The 10,876-nt window shown below is 30.2% G+C and overlaps 1 pseudogene; it reads right to left on the minus strand.

The window, feature by feature from the left end:
* Positions 1-1,923: 1,923 nt before the first annotated feature.
* The window catches only part of LOC125865837 (cullin-1-like), a 12,231-nt pseudogene continuing 3,278 nt past the window's right edge, over positions 1,924-10,876 (minus strand).

A 10,876-nucleotide genomic window follows, 5' to 3' on the forward strand; every position in this document is an offset into this window, starting at 1 on the left:
TACAGGCAAGTAGTGTTACATTTAGCATATACATGTATCAGAAACATAATTGTCTTGTAACTTACGATATTTTTGACTCAATCATTTTCAGCTTTACAACGAATGACAAGTTCAAAAGTATTGATCATAGAGTACTGGCAAATAAAGTTGGTCCAAGGATATCGTTGGCATGCTTCTTCATGACGAATTGTGTGACAATACATAGGTGATAGGCTGTATGGACCTCAGTGGCGAATCCAGGAATTAAATTCAAGGGGTTCGAAATTTAAAGAAGAAGCTCATGTAGTAATGTAAGTGCACGGTGAGCGTAGTAACCCCGACATAATTTTTGTACAAGGTATCTCATTGATTGATAAAAGCTAACACCAAACTAATCAAAGATATTGAGAACAAAGCTACGTTGATAAAAATAATAGTGGATCAGTTGTATTACATAAGTTAATTCCTAAAACACGTGAAAATTAAAGGATGAAAAAGGAAGTGAGACAGAGAAGAAAAATATTTACCTTAACCCGCTAAATTTATATTACCTTATCGTACCGCATTAAGCATTTCTTCCTGCTCCATTGAACATTCTTAAAATTTCTTATACTTTTATTTTGTAATGTTTTACTTTATTTTGCATTTTAAATTTTTTTAAATTAGTATCCATTCAAACACATATTACTAGGAAAATTATCAAGATTCTCTAAAAGTGTGTAGGTATAGATTTACTAATATTATAATGCATATTCAGAAGATAAATAAATGGCATCATCAATTTTTTAGTTCATGTAATTTAATTTACTAGGTTAGTCATCACTTGTTGAAAAAAAAATAACGAATAAATCAAATAAGTTTAGTTTCCATCTCTCTAAAATAGAATTGAAAAATAGAAAAGAAATTCCATGAATTCTATTAAATATATATTATTAAAAGGATAATGATGATTTTTAGTTTCTTCATTCAATTACATCTAATTTATATTTATATATATAATTCATCATTTTTAAAGAGTTGTACATAAAATTATGTTGAAATAAAATGACAAATAGATATAAGAAGAATTAAAAAAAATGTGTCTAATAAATTTAAACAAAAACAAATTAGAAAAAAAATGACATAAAAGAAAAAAAAAATGAAAAAGAGAAGATGATCCAAGCCCAATTCCATGCATTAAAAAGGGTAAAAAATAAGAGAACAGGAATTGCTGCGCATGGGATTCGAACCCACGAAGTAAAAGTCACGGCTAAACCCCTTATCCATTGAGCCAAAGCTTCTCAATTGCTTTCAAGAGGTTCATTTTAATATATGTACACATAAAAATTTGGCTCTATATATATAACATAATTTTTCGACCGAGGGGGTTCGGATGAACCGCTTCGACACAACCTAGGTCCGCCCCTGAATTGGACCCATAAAGGAGCTGATATCGGAACACAATCCTCCGAAGTACAGGGAAACAACGATTAAGGAGTTCACAACTTATTTCAATAACAAAGGGCTGGATGGCACTTCCACTCTGTTGCATTTTAGACTTTAGACTAAATTGTTCAGCAATTATCATCGTGAATGTAACAGGTAAGGTATGTGTTGGAATAGTTGTGGAAATGAGAGATATTGTATTAAATAAGGTTGTTTGTACACCTATTTATGTCAAATTATGTGTTTATAATGTAACCATCAATAAATCATGATTATGCTTAGAAGCACTTGAATTATTTGATTGAATTAGAGAAACTCAATAAGATGTACAATTCATACAAGTTGATAACAGTATGAACAAAGGAGCAGAATCACCTAAAACTATTTATAACAGTAAGAAACCAAATTAAATTAAAACTAAAAAATGTATTCATATATGATTTAAGACAAACAAATCCTAGCTAGACATAATTAAATAAATACCAAAAATAACAAATCATAAATAACTAGATTATTGGTTCAGGCTAAATACTTGAACAAATTTGGGTTGTCTTGGTCACTTTCCAAGTAATCTCTAGTGATGAGATCTTCCATTTGCTTTTTGATTGCTTTCAAGTCAGGCTTAAACATTGAGCTCAACTGCTCAGAACACTCCGCTACTAGTTGTTGATCAGGAAGAACTTTCCGACTCTTCATAATACGCACTATACAGGCATCAATTGCATAACGTCTATATTTGCCTACATCCTCAACCACCTTTTTCCTTTCATCCACAGGAGGTAATGGGACCCTAATCCGCCTCATCCTGTCGGTGAACTTGGAGTTGAGTTCAAAATAATCAGATGATGAAACAGTTGTATTGCTAGGCTCCTTAATCAGAATCTTATACTTGGCACATGAAAGGGATTGAAGCAATCTGATCAAGTCATCATCAGCCAAATTTAACTAACTTTTGATTTCTGAGTTGTTGGGATATATACTATTAACCATGTGTTAAGAAATAATATTTATTATAAAATAAATATTTGCTCCATTTTAATAGATTATATATTCGTTTATGGTGTCTGTTTACTTATATAGTAGATGATTTAGTGTGTAGAGTTTTAGCTTATACACAAAGGATTAAATCATCGGTTCTTATAAGTATAAAGTTTTTTGTTCACAATCTAGGATGGAAATTGGACATTCCATCGGTACGATTGTAGCACAAGATTATATGTAATTTATCTTGATTATGGGAACGGTATAGTTTCAACTTCTGTGCTAGTGCATTTTGTATGTATTGAACTGGACCGAGTAGAGATAGTTGTTTTAGACTGACTGACAAAACATATTCTCTAAACTATTAAATGTACTTATATTCTTAATCCTGATATAACTATTATGATCTGTATATATTAATTATCATTTTGATTTATAAAAAGGTGAGATTCTGAGATGGGTCAATATGTCTGGTAAGTTGGATGATAATAATATATATTGATGAAATAATAAGTTAGTTGATGGAATCCATGTCTCGTTATAGAGATTGATTGATATGCCTTTTTGAGAAACTTATAGGTTTTCATCGTGTCAAACCTTGCAAGTGGATTTATGAATCCGACACATGAAATAAGTTAAGTAGTGCTCTAAAGGAAATTAATCATTAAGTTAAATTCGTCAGTAATTTAATTTATTGATTAGTATCTGAAATCTTAACATGGGGAATTACATAAGTGTTTAATGGGGAATTACGAAATATAAATAGAAGAGTGCAATTACGAATTTCTAGTAGAATGATTTGTAATTTATTATAGTAAGAATAATTCAAATTAATTATTTGGAATTATTTCTATAATAGGAAGCCTCAGTAATTAATTATGTGGTATCTCCAGTGCCCATATTTAACTAGAACTCACAATCATATTTCTTAAGAGAAAAAGGAGTAATGTGTGTTTTCTTGTTTTTCAAGAAAACTGGGTTTTCTTCTCCTTTTTGGATTGGGGAAGAAATCTCTATAAATAGAGATTCTCCTAACCTAGAAAAAGATTGATTAGTTTTTTATTCATACTTGCCCACCCAAGTATTGAGAGAGTTCGGATGTGAACTTGGGATCACTGTAGAAAACCATAGTTGTTGTCTATCTTGTGGATTCACTTGAAGGTATCTGCTCACACTTCAAGAGATAATTCTTAAATTAAATTTCAGTACGTTCGTGTGTTCTAGCATAAACGGTATTGGTTATCTATTATTCATGTAAGCAGTATAATCCTGATATGCTTTCGTTGTGCATATATATTTTCCAACAATTGGCATCAGAGCCACACTTGCATCTATATAGATAACCTCGATGATATGTATATGGTTAATTATACATATGTTTTGTTGAAAAATCTTGGTTGACGAGGATATTTGGCGGCGAGAGCTAATCTGTCTTTTGTGACTTTTAAGATAAAAGGTTAACAAAATTGGCTTTGTTGATCCAAGCACGTCAGAAACATTTTGTTAATCACAACTAATAGTCTCTATGTGTTGTTGATTTAATTATTAAAAAATAAAAAATAAAAAAAATTGGACATTACAAACTGCACGGCATGTGAGTAGTTGAACATATGGTCTAATTATTAATGGGTACTGGACTTGCTTGTACAGAAACTTTAATTAGATATTGACATATTTTAAGAAATACTCACGCTATGTAATTTTTTGCCAATGTGATAAAAGAAATTTGTTGGGTACCAATTCTTGGTTCTTGAAGTTCACGTGCAAGTGGTAGCCAATGTTGATTTTTTTTTTTAAGAATATTCTTGGGTTTTCTTTTTCTTTTTCTTTTTCAATAATTATTTGAGCATCATTCTTACACATATTATAAATTAAGAATTTTGTGATTAATAAATAGTTATCATTAATGTGATTTATTTATTTGAAATCAGTAAAAATTCTTAAAAGTTATATATATATATATATATATATATATGAGATTACAATATGTGAATTGAGAATTATGATAAATAAATAGGATCTACGAAAGTGGTCTATTATTTCAGTCGTTAGAATATTCTCAATGTATCATGTATGGATTGTTCTTCAGAAATGTATACTAGTAAAGGTTTGTTTACTCGGAAGGAGATTTACCTTTAGATACTAGTAACACTTAAATTAATTCATGAGAAGAGATATTAAAGATTTTCACCGGTTTAAAGGGAGAAATATAATATCTTGAATTCTCAAGTGTATTAATTGAGAGAACAATATGTTGTAAAGAGGTTAGTTGTGTGTCTTAGCCGAAAGACAGGACACAAGTATGTTTTGTGCTCATGAGATAATTATTAAAAAGAGAATAAAAATGTGAATCAAGTTATTTTAATCTTTAACTATGTCCGAAAACATTAGTTTTTCAAATTTGGTCATAGTTAAGGTGGTCATGAATTTTATGATATCTGATTGACTTGAAATTTGATGGTTCCAACAAAAATCGTTTAGATGATTTTAAATAGTTTGTCGGATTAAAATTTGATTTGTAAATGATACTGTCATTCTTCATGTCAGTTGTATTTATCTTGAATTCACATGGTGATTTAACGTAAATTGATATGTGATAAGAATGTAGGTCATATTGTTTTAATTCCTAAAGACGCTTAAATCACTTGAATTTGAATTTGGTAATAGCTTTGGAAATAAAGATTCTTTATATGCTCCAATTGACCTGAAATTTGGTAAGTTCATTGATAACAGCCTAGTAAGAAGTACTCATTGTTATGTGGTTATGATTCTTTGAGGTCGTTAAAATGATTTTAAAGTAGTTTATTGGAATTAAAATGTGATTTAGTATGAATGACATCTTTTATATCGGTTTTATTTATGTTATATGTGGTACATGATTACACGTGATCAGTTAACATGAATTGATATATGATAAAGATGTAGATCTGATTATTTTTCCTTATATCGTTTGAATCTGAATTTGATCATAGCTTTGGAGATAAATATTATTTTTGAACTCTGATTGATCTGAAATTCGGTAGGTTCATCAGAAACGATCAAATTTAAAATACTCATTGTTATATAGTGATTTGGTAATTTGAGGTCGTTCAGATGATGTTTTTAGATAACTTTTGTATCTTGAAAAATTAATTTTACCGAAAAATTACTCAACTAAGATATAGTGGTGATAGAGATTATTCTCTATGGTCTTCATGACTAAATTTTAGTGAAGTATTAAGTTAATGTGTTGGCTTAGACCTTCCTCCCCATCGGATGAAATTAATACAAGTCATTAAAATTTAACCTCTAGTTTTGATTATATGTATTGACTCTCCTTATCTGAGTAATATTTGATTGGATCAATGGATCTAGGGATAATGATATTCACTTGACCTAAATTAACATATACTCTCCATCTGAGTTAGCTTTTGTTCTAAAATTGTCGAAGTGAATATCTGACACCACATATGTATGTTGCATGAGTAGTCATTTTTTCATCAAAATTTATTGTTCAAGATGCATTGATATCTATGAGGTGTGTTTTGAATTTTAATATTCAATGTATACATAAACATGCTTTTCTTTTGAAATTTTACAATTTCGTTCTTTATTCTTAATTCGTGTATCTATTTCACAAAATGATGATTATATGATAAGAATTATTGAGCGAAAAAATCTTAAATTCTATTTTGGCCAAACAAAGTTTTCAACCAAATTGATCATAGTTTGAAATTCGAAAAAAAAAAAAAAGAAACTCTGATTGATCTGAAATTTGGTAGATTCATAAGAACGACCTAGTAAAAAATTTAATTTTTTTTTCGGATCGTTATATGAGTTTTTTTGTCATATTTGATTAAATAGTAGTGAAGTATCAGTTTTATGTACTGGCTTAGACCTTCCTCCCTATCGGATGAAATTGATACAAGTCACTATGTATTTAATCGTCTAGTTGTGATAATCTATATTAACTCTCCTAAACTGAGTAATATAAGATTGGATCAATGTAACTAGTGGATTTTCACTTGACTTAAACTAACAGTAGACTCTCCATCGGAGTTAGGTCTGTATAAATTTATGGAGTGAATAATCGGTCATTGTACATGTGTATTGCATGAGTAGTTCTCCAATCCCATCGGTTGGCTATTCAAGATGCATGGATATATATGTATAAATGAGCCTTGAATTTTGTTATTTGGGATTATTCGAAATATTATGATCTATTTAATGTATTTCATCTCATATTCTCAATAGACTTTACGCACCGACTTGGTACTACTTAAGCTTTTCTTTTGGTAGAGATAAGATATTAATTCAAAGAATGCATTGTACATATACCTTATGTCAGAAGGAATTATTTTCAGTTTCTAACTAGCTAAGAGATGAATATTTGATATATTTATTTGTAACTCTCCTATCATTGAGTTTGATGAATATTTCATTTCTTGTGGTATATTGATGCGTGATTTTTTTTTATTAATATTATCTCGCATAAACTGAATTTTATTAATCTATCTCATAAGAGAAAGTATCTTTTAGATTGACTGAAACTTATTGTACACTAGCGTCTAAGTTATTTATTTTGAATAGAACTTCGAGGTTGGTTAATGGATGGACATAACGGTTCATTGAAAGTGAAGTCACTACTAACATGTGAGTTTTGTTCAGAAGGAAAAATAACTAAGATACCTTTCCTCTTAAAAAGGAAAAAGTGGTAGTGATAAGTTAAAATTATTCTATTTTGATTTGTGAGGTAAATGAACATTCAAGCAAGAGGTGAATTTGAGTATTCTGAGATTTCTACAAACGGTTACTCATGATATGAATATATATTTTTTGATATCTTGTTAGTCTGAATGTCTAGATAAACTGATCAAAATATTTAAGACAAACTAAAATAGCATCATGAAAAATATATATAAAGTCACTGCAATCTGATTGTAGTGACGTAAACCTCTCTGCAAAGCTCATGAGTCACTTATCTTATAGAATAATTGCATTTCAATTGTCTACACCAGACACTGGATAATAGAGTGGTGTAGAAGAGAAAAGAAGTAGACTCTTATGAAGATGATACGATTATGTATTGACTTATTATTAGTTATTTTGTTTCTTTTGGGATAGGTTGTAATAACTACATAGCAGATTCTGAATTCAATTTCTTTAGAATCAATACCTTGAACAACTATAGAACTAGTTGGATTTGACATAAGTCTAATCTGTGACATGTTCAGATATAGAATTGTCCAGCACATGTATTGAGTAGGAGAATAAGAAAATTAGAATTAAGAACGGAATGTGTGTGTTAATTAGATATCCTAAAGAATGAAAGAAGGTTTATTATAGTGTCCTAAAGAAAATAAGACAATTGTTAACACAACTGTCTGATTTCTAGAAAAGGATCATTTAGTAAACCATGTTCTTAGAACTAAACTAGTTTTACAGGAATTGAACAAAGAAATAACAAATAAGTCAATTATTAATTCAGACGCTCAAAATCATCTAATCGGTATGTCGGAAATGACGTTCCATTGCATTTAAGTTGTGGGAGAAACGTTGCTAGACATAAGAAAACTACTACCTCAAGTAGTGGAAGTGATGTTGAGCAAATTGAAGAACACTACATGAAAAGTTGTTAATATTTCAATATCGAAAGATTTTGAAGAAAATATTAAGACTCAAGATCATGAAAGTGTGATTATGTAGTGCTTAGTCATAGTGGGAGAATCATAGCGAAGATTGATTTGTTTTGTATGCTTGAGAGAACTTTTATGATCTGAAAAGAAGTACACTCTTGGAAGGTTTCATGAGAAGGTCTCTCAAGATCTAGTACAAAATCAATTTGTTACGACGAAAGCACTACTAGACAAAATTGCATGAGAAAATAGAAATAAAGGAATGCTTGTGAAAGTTGTAAATGTATAATCAAGAGTCTAAGTGGGAGATTGCTAGGGTATATACTATTAATCATGTGTTTAGACATAATATTCTAACAATTTTCAAGATTAAATATCTAAGTGGGAGATTGTTATGGTATATACTATTAACCATGCATTTAGATATAGTACATTATAACAATTGTGATGGTTAAAAGTCTAAGTGGGAGATTGTTGGATATATACTATTAACCATGTGTTAAGAAATAATATTTATTATAGAATAAATATTTGCTCAATTTTACTAGATCATATATTCATTTATGGTGTCTGTTTACTGATATAGTAGATGATTTAGTGTGTAGAGTTTTAGCTTATACACAGAGGATTAAATCATCGGTTCTTATAAGTATAAAGTTTTTTGTTCACAATCTAGGATGAAAATTGGACATTCCATCGGTACGATTGTAGCACAAGATTATATGTAATTTATCTTGATTATGGGAACGGTATAGTTTCAACTTCTTGTGCTAGTGCATTTTGTATGTATTGAACGAGACCGAGTAGAGATAGTTGTTTTAGATTGACTGACAAAACATATTCTCTAAACTATTAAATGTACTTATATTCTTAATCCTGATATAACTATTATGATTTGTATATATTAATTATCGTTTTGATTTATTAAAAGGTGAGATTCTGAGATGGTCAATATGCATAGAAAGTTGGATGATAATAATATATATTGGTGAAATAATAAGTTAGTTGATGGAATTCATGTCTCGTAATAGAGATTGATTGATATGCCTTTTTGAGAAACTTATAAGTTTTCATCGTGTCAAACCTTGCAAGTGGATTTATGAATCCGACACATGAAATAAATTAAGTAGTGCTCTAAAGGAAATTAATCATTAAGTTAAATTCGTCAGTAATTTAATTTATTGAGTAGTATCTGAAATCTTAACATGGGAAATTACGAAATATAAATAGAGGAGTGCAATTACAAATTTCTAGTGGAATGATTTGTAATTTATTATAATAAGAATAATTCAAATTAATTATTTGGAACTATTTCCATAAATATTTTTTAAGGGAAAAAGGAGTAGGCTTGTGTTTTCTAGTTTTTCAAGAAAACTGGGTTTTCTTCTCCTTTTTGAATTGGGGAAGAAATTTCCATAAGATTGATTAGTTTTCTATTCATACTTGTCCACCCAAGTATTGAGAGAGTTCGGATGTGAACTTGGGATCACTGTAGAAGACCATAGCTATTGTCTATCTTGTGGATTCACTTGAAGGTATCTGCTCACGCTTCAAGAAGTAATTCTTAAATTAAATTTCAGTATGTTCGTGTGTTCTGTCATATTATATGTGTTCTAGCATAAATGGTATTGGTTATCTATTATTCATGTAAGCAGTATGATCATGATATGCTTCCGTTGTGCATATATGTTTTCCAACATGAGTAACTCAATCTATCTGAAGAATTAAACAATAACAGAACAGCAGCCTGATAAGTTCCCAGAATCAGTTCAACGGTATTTGAATCAAACTTCCCATTGACGTTACACGTACCCAATGAATAAATCCATGTCAATTTCCTGTGTTTCGTTTTTGTCTGATAGAATTCGTTGAAGACTTGTACACACTTAGCCATTTCGACAGGGAGACTCAAATCACAAGATTTATAACTAGGCCAGAACCCACTTGTAAGAACTGTGACAGTTAAATCAATTCCAGGACTCGGGTTGTTGCTGAGATATTCTTGAAAATTATTCTGATTTTCCTTAGCCAAAGTCAAGTCTGTCAACATTCCCTCCATCTTTGATGTAAACTGTCCACCACACTGTTGCTTTAGCTTTGTTAAGATAAGCCTTTCGTGGTCATCATTGACACTTTTATCAAAAAGCAATCGACGAGAAAGCTTCTTCCTGCTGAACTCCGCAAAAAGGTCTGTTGGTCTTTTGAGCATTTTTAATATTAATTTATTGTTAAATTTCTCATAAAGTCCTAGGCTTATTCTGCCTTAGTGAAATATGTTGTAAACCATTGGAAGGAATGGGTAATTAGTTTGGCTGCCCGTTAGTGGTATTTAACTGACATATGCATTACTGCATTACTCCATGCCATATGCATTTCAGTTATGCAACAAATGCAAAATGCCGTTGATGGCATTGGTGTCCACTTGATTGTCAGTACTCTTAATTCCTCCATTATACTTGTAACCTATGTAACTCCGAAAGTCATTATCTTCACTATTTACTATACCATTATCTTCTTATTCATTGCTAGGAAGACATCCTCAACTATAAATAGTGGTAGTCTTTATTTGGTTTTAGGGACGCAAGAAAATATAGAGTGCATAAAGTTTGTCAAAGAAGAGAGTTCTTATTAATTGAAGGGAGGTTTCTTTTTTTGTGGAGCTTTGGGGTGTGTTTGGTATGAAGGAAAATGTTTTCCTGGAAAACAAGTTGATTTTTGACTTATTTTCTCATGTTTGGTTGGTGAGTAGAAAATATTTTCCGGAAAAGATTTTTAGGTGGTGGGTGGGCTTGGGGGAGAGGGGTCGAGTGTAGGGGTGAAAAAATAAAATTTTGAAGTTGAAAATATTTTTTAAAAACAAATTCAATTTTTTTTTT

This window comes from Solanum stenotomum, chromosome 5 (assembly GCF_019186545.1).
Source record: "Solanum stenotomum isolate F172 chromosome 5, ASM1918654v1, whole genome shotgun sequence".
Taxonomy (NCBI): domain Eukaryota; kingdom Viridiplantae; phylum Streptophyta; class Magnoliopsida; order Solanales; family Solanaceae; genus Solanum; species Solanum stenotomum.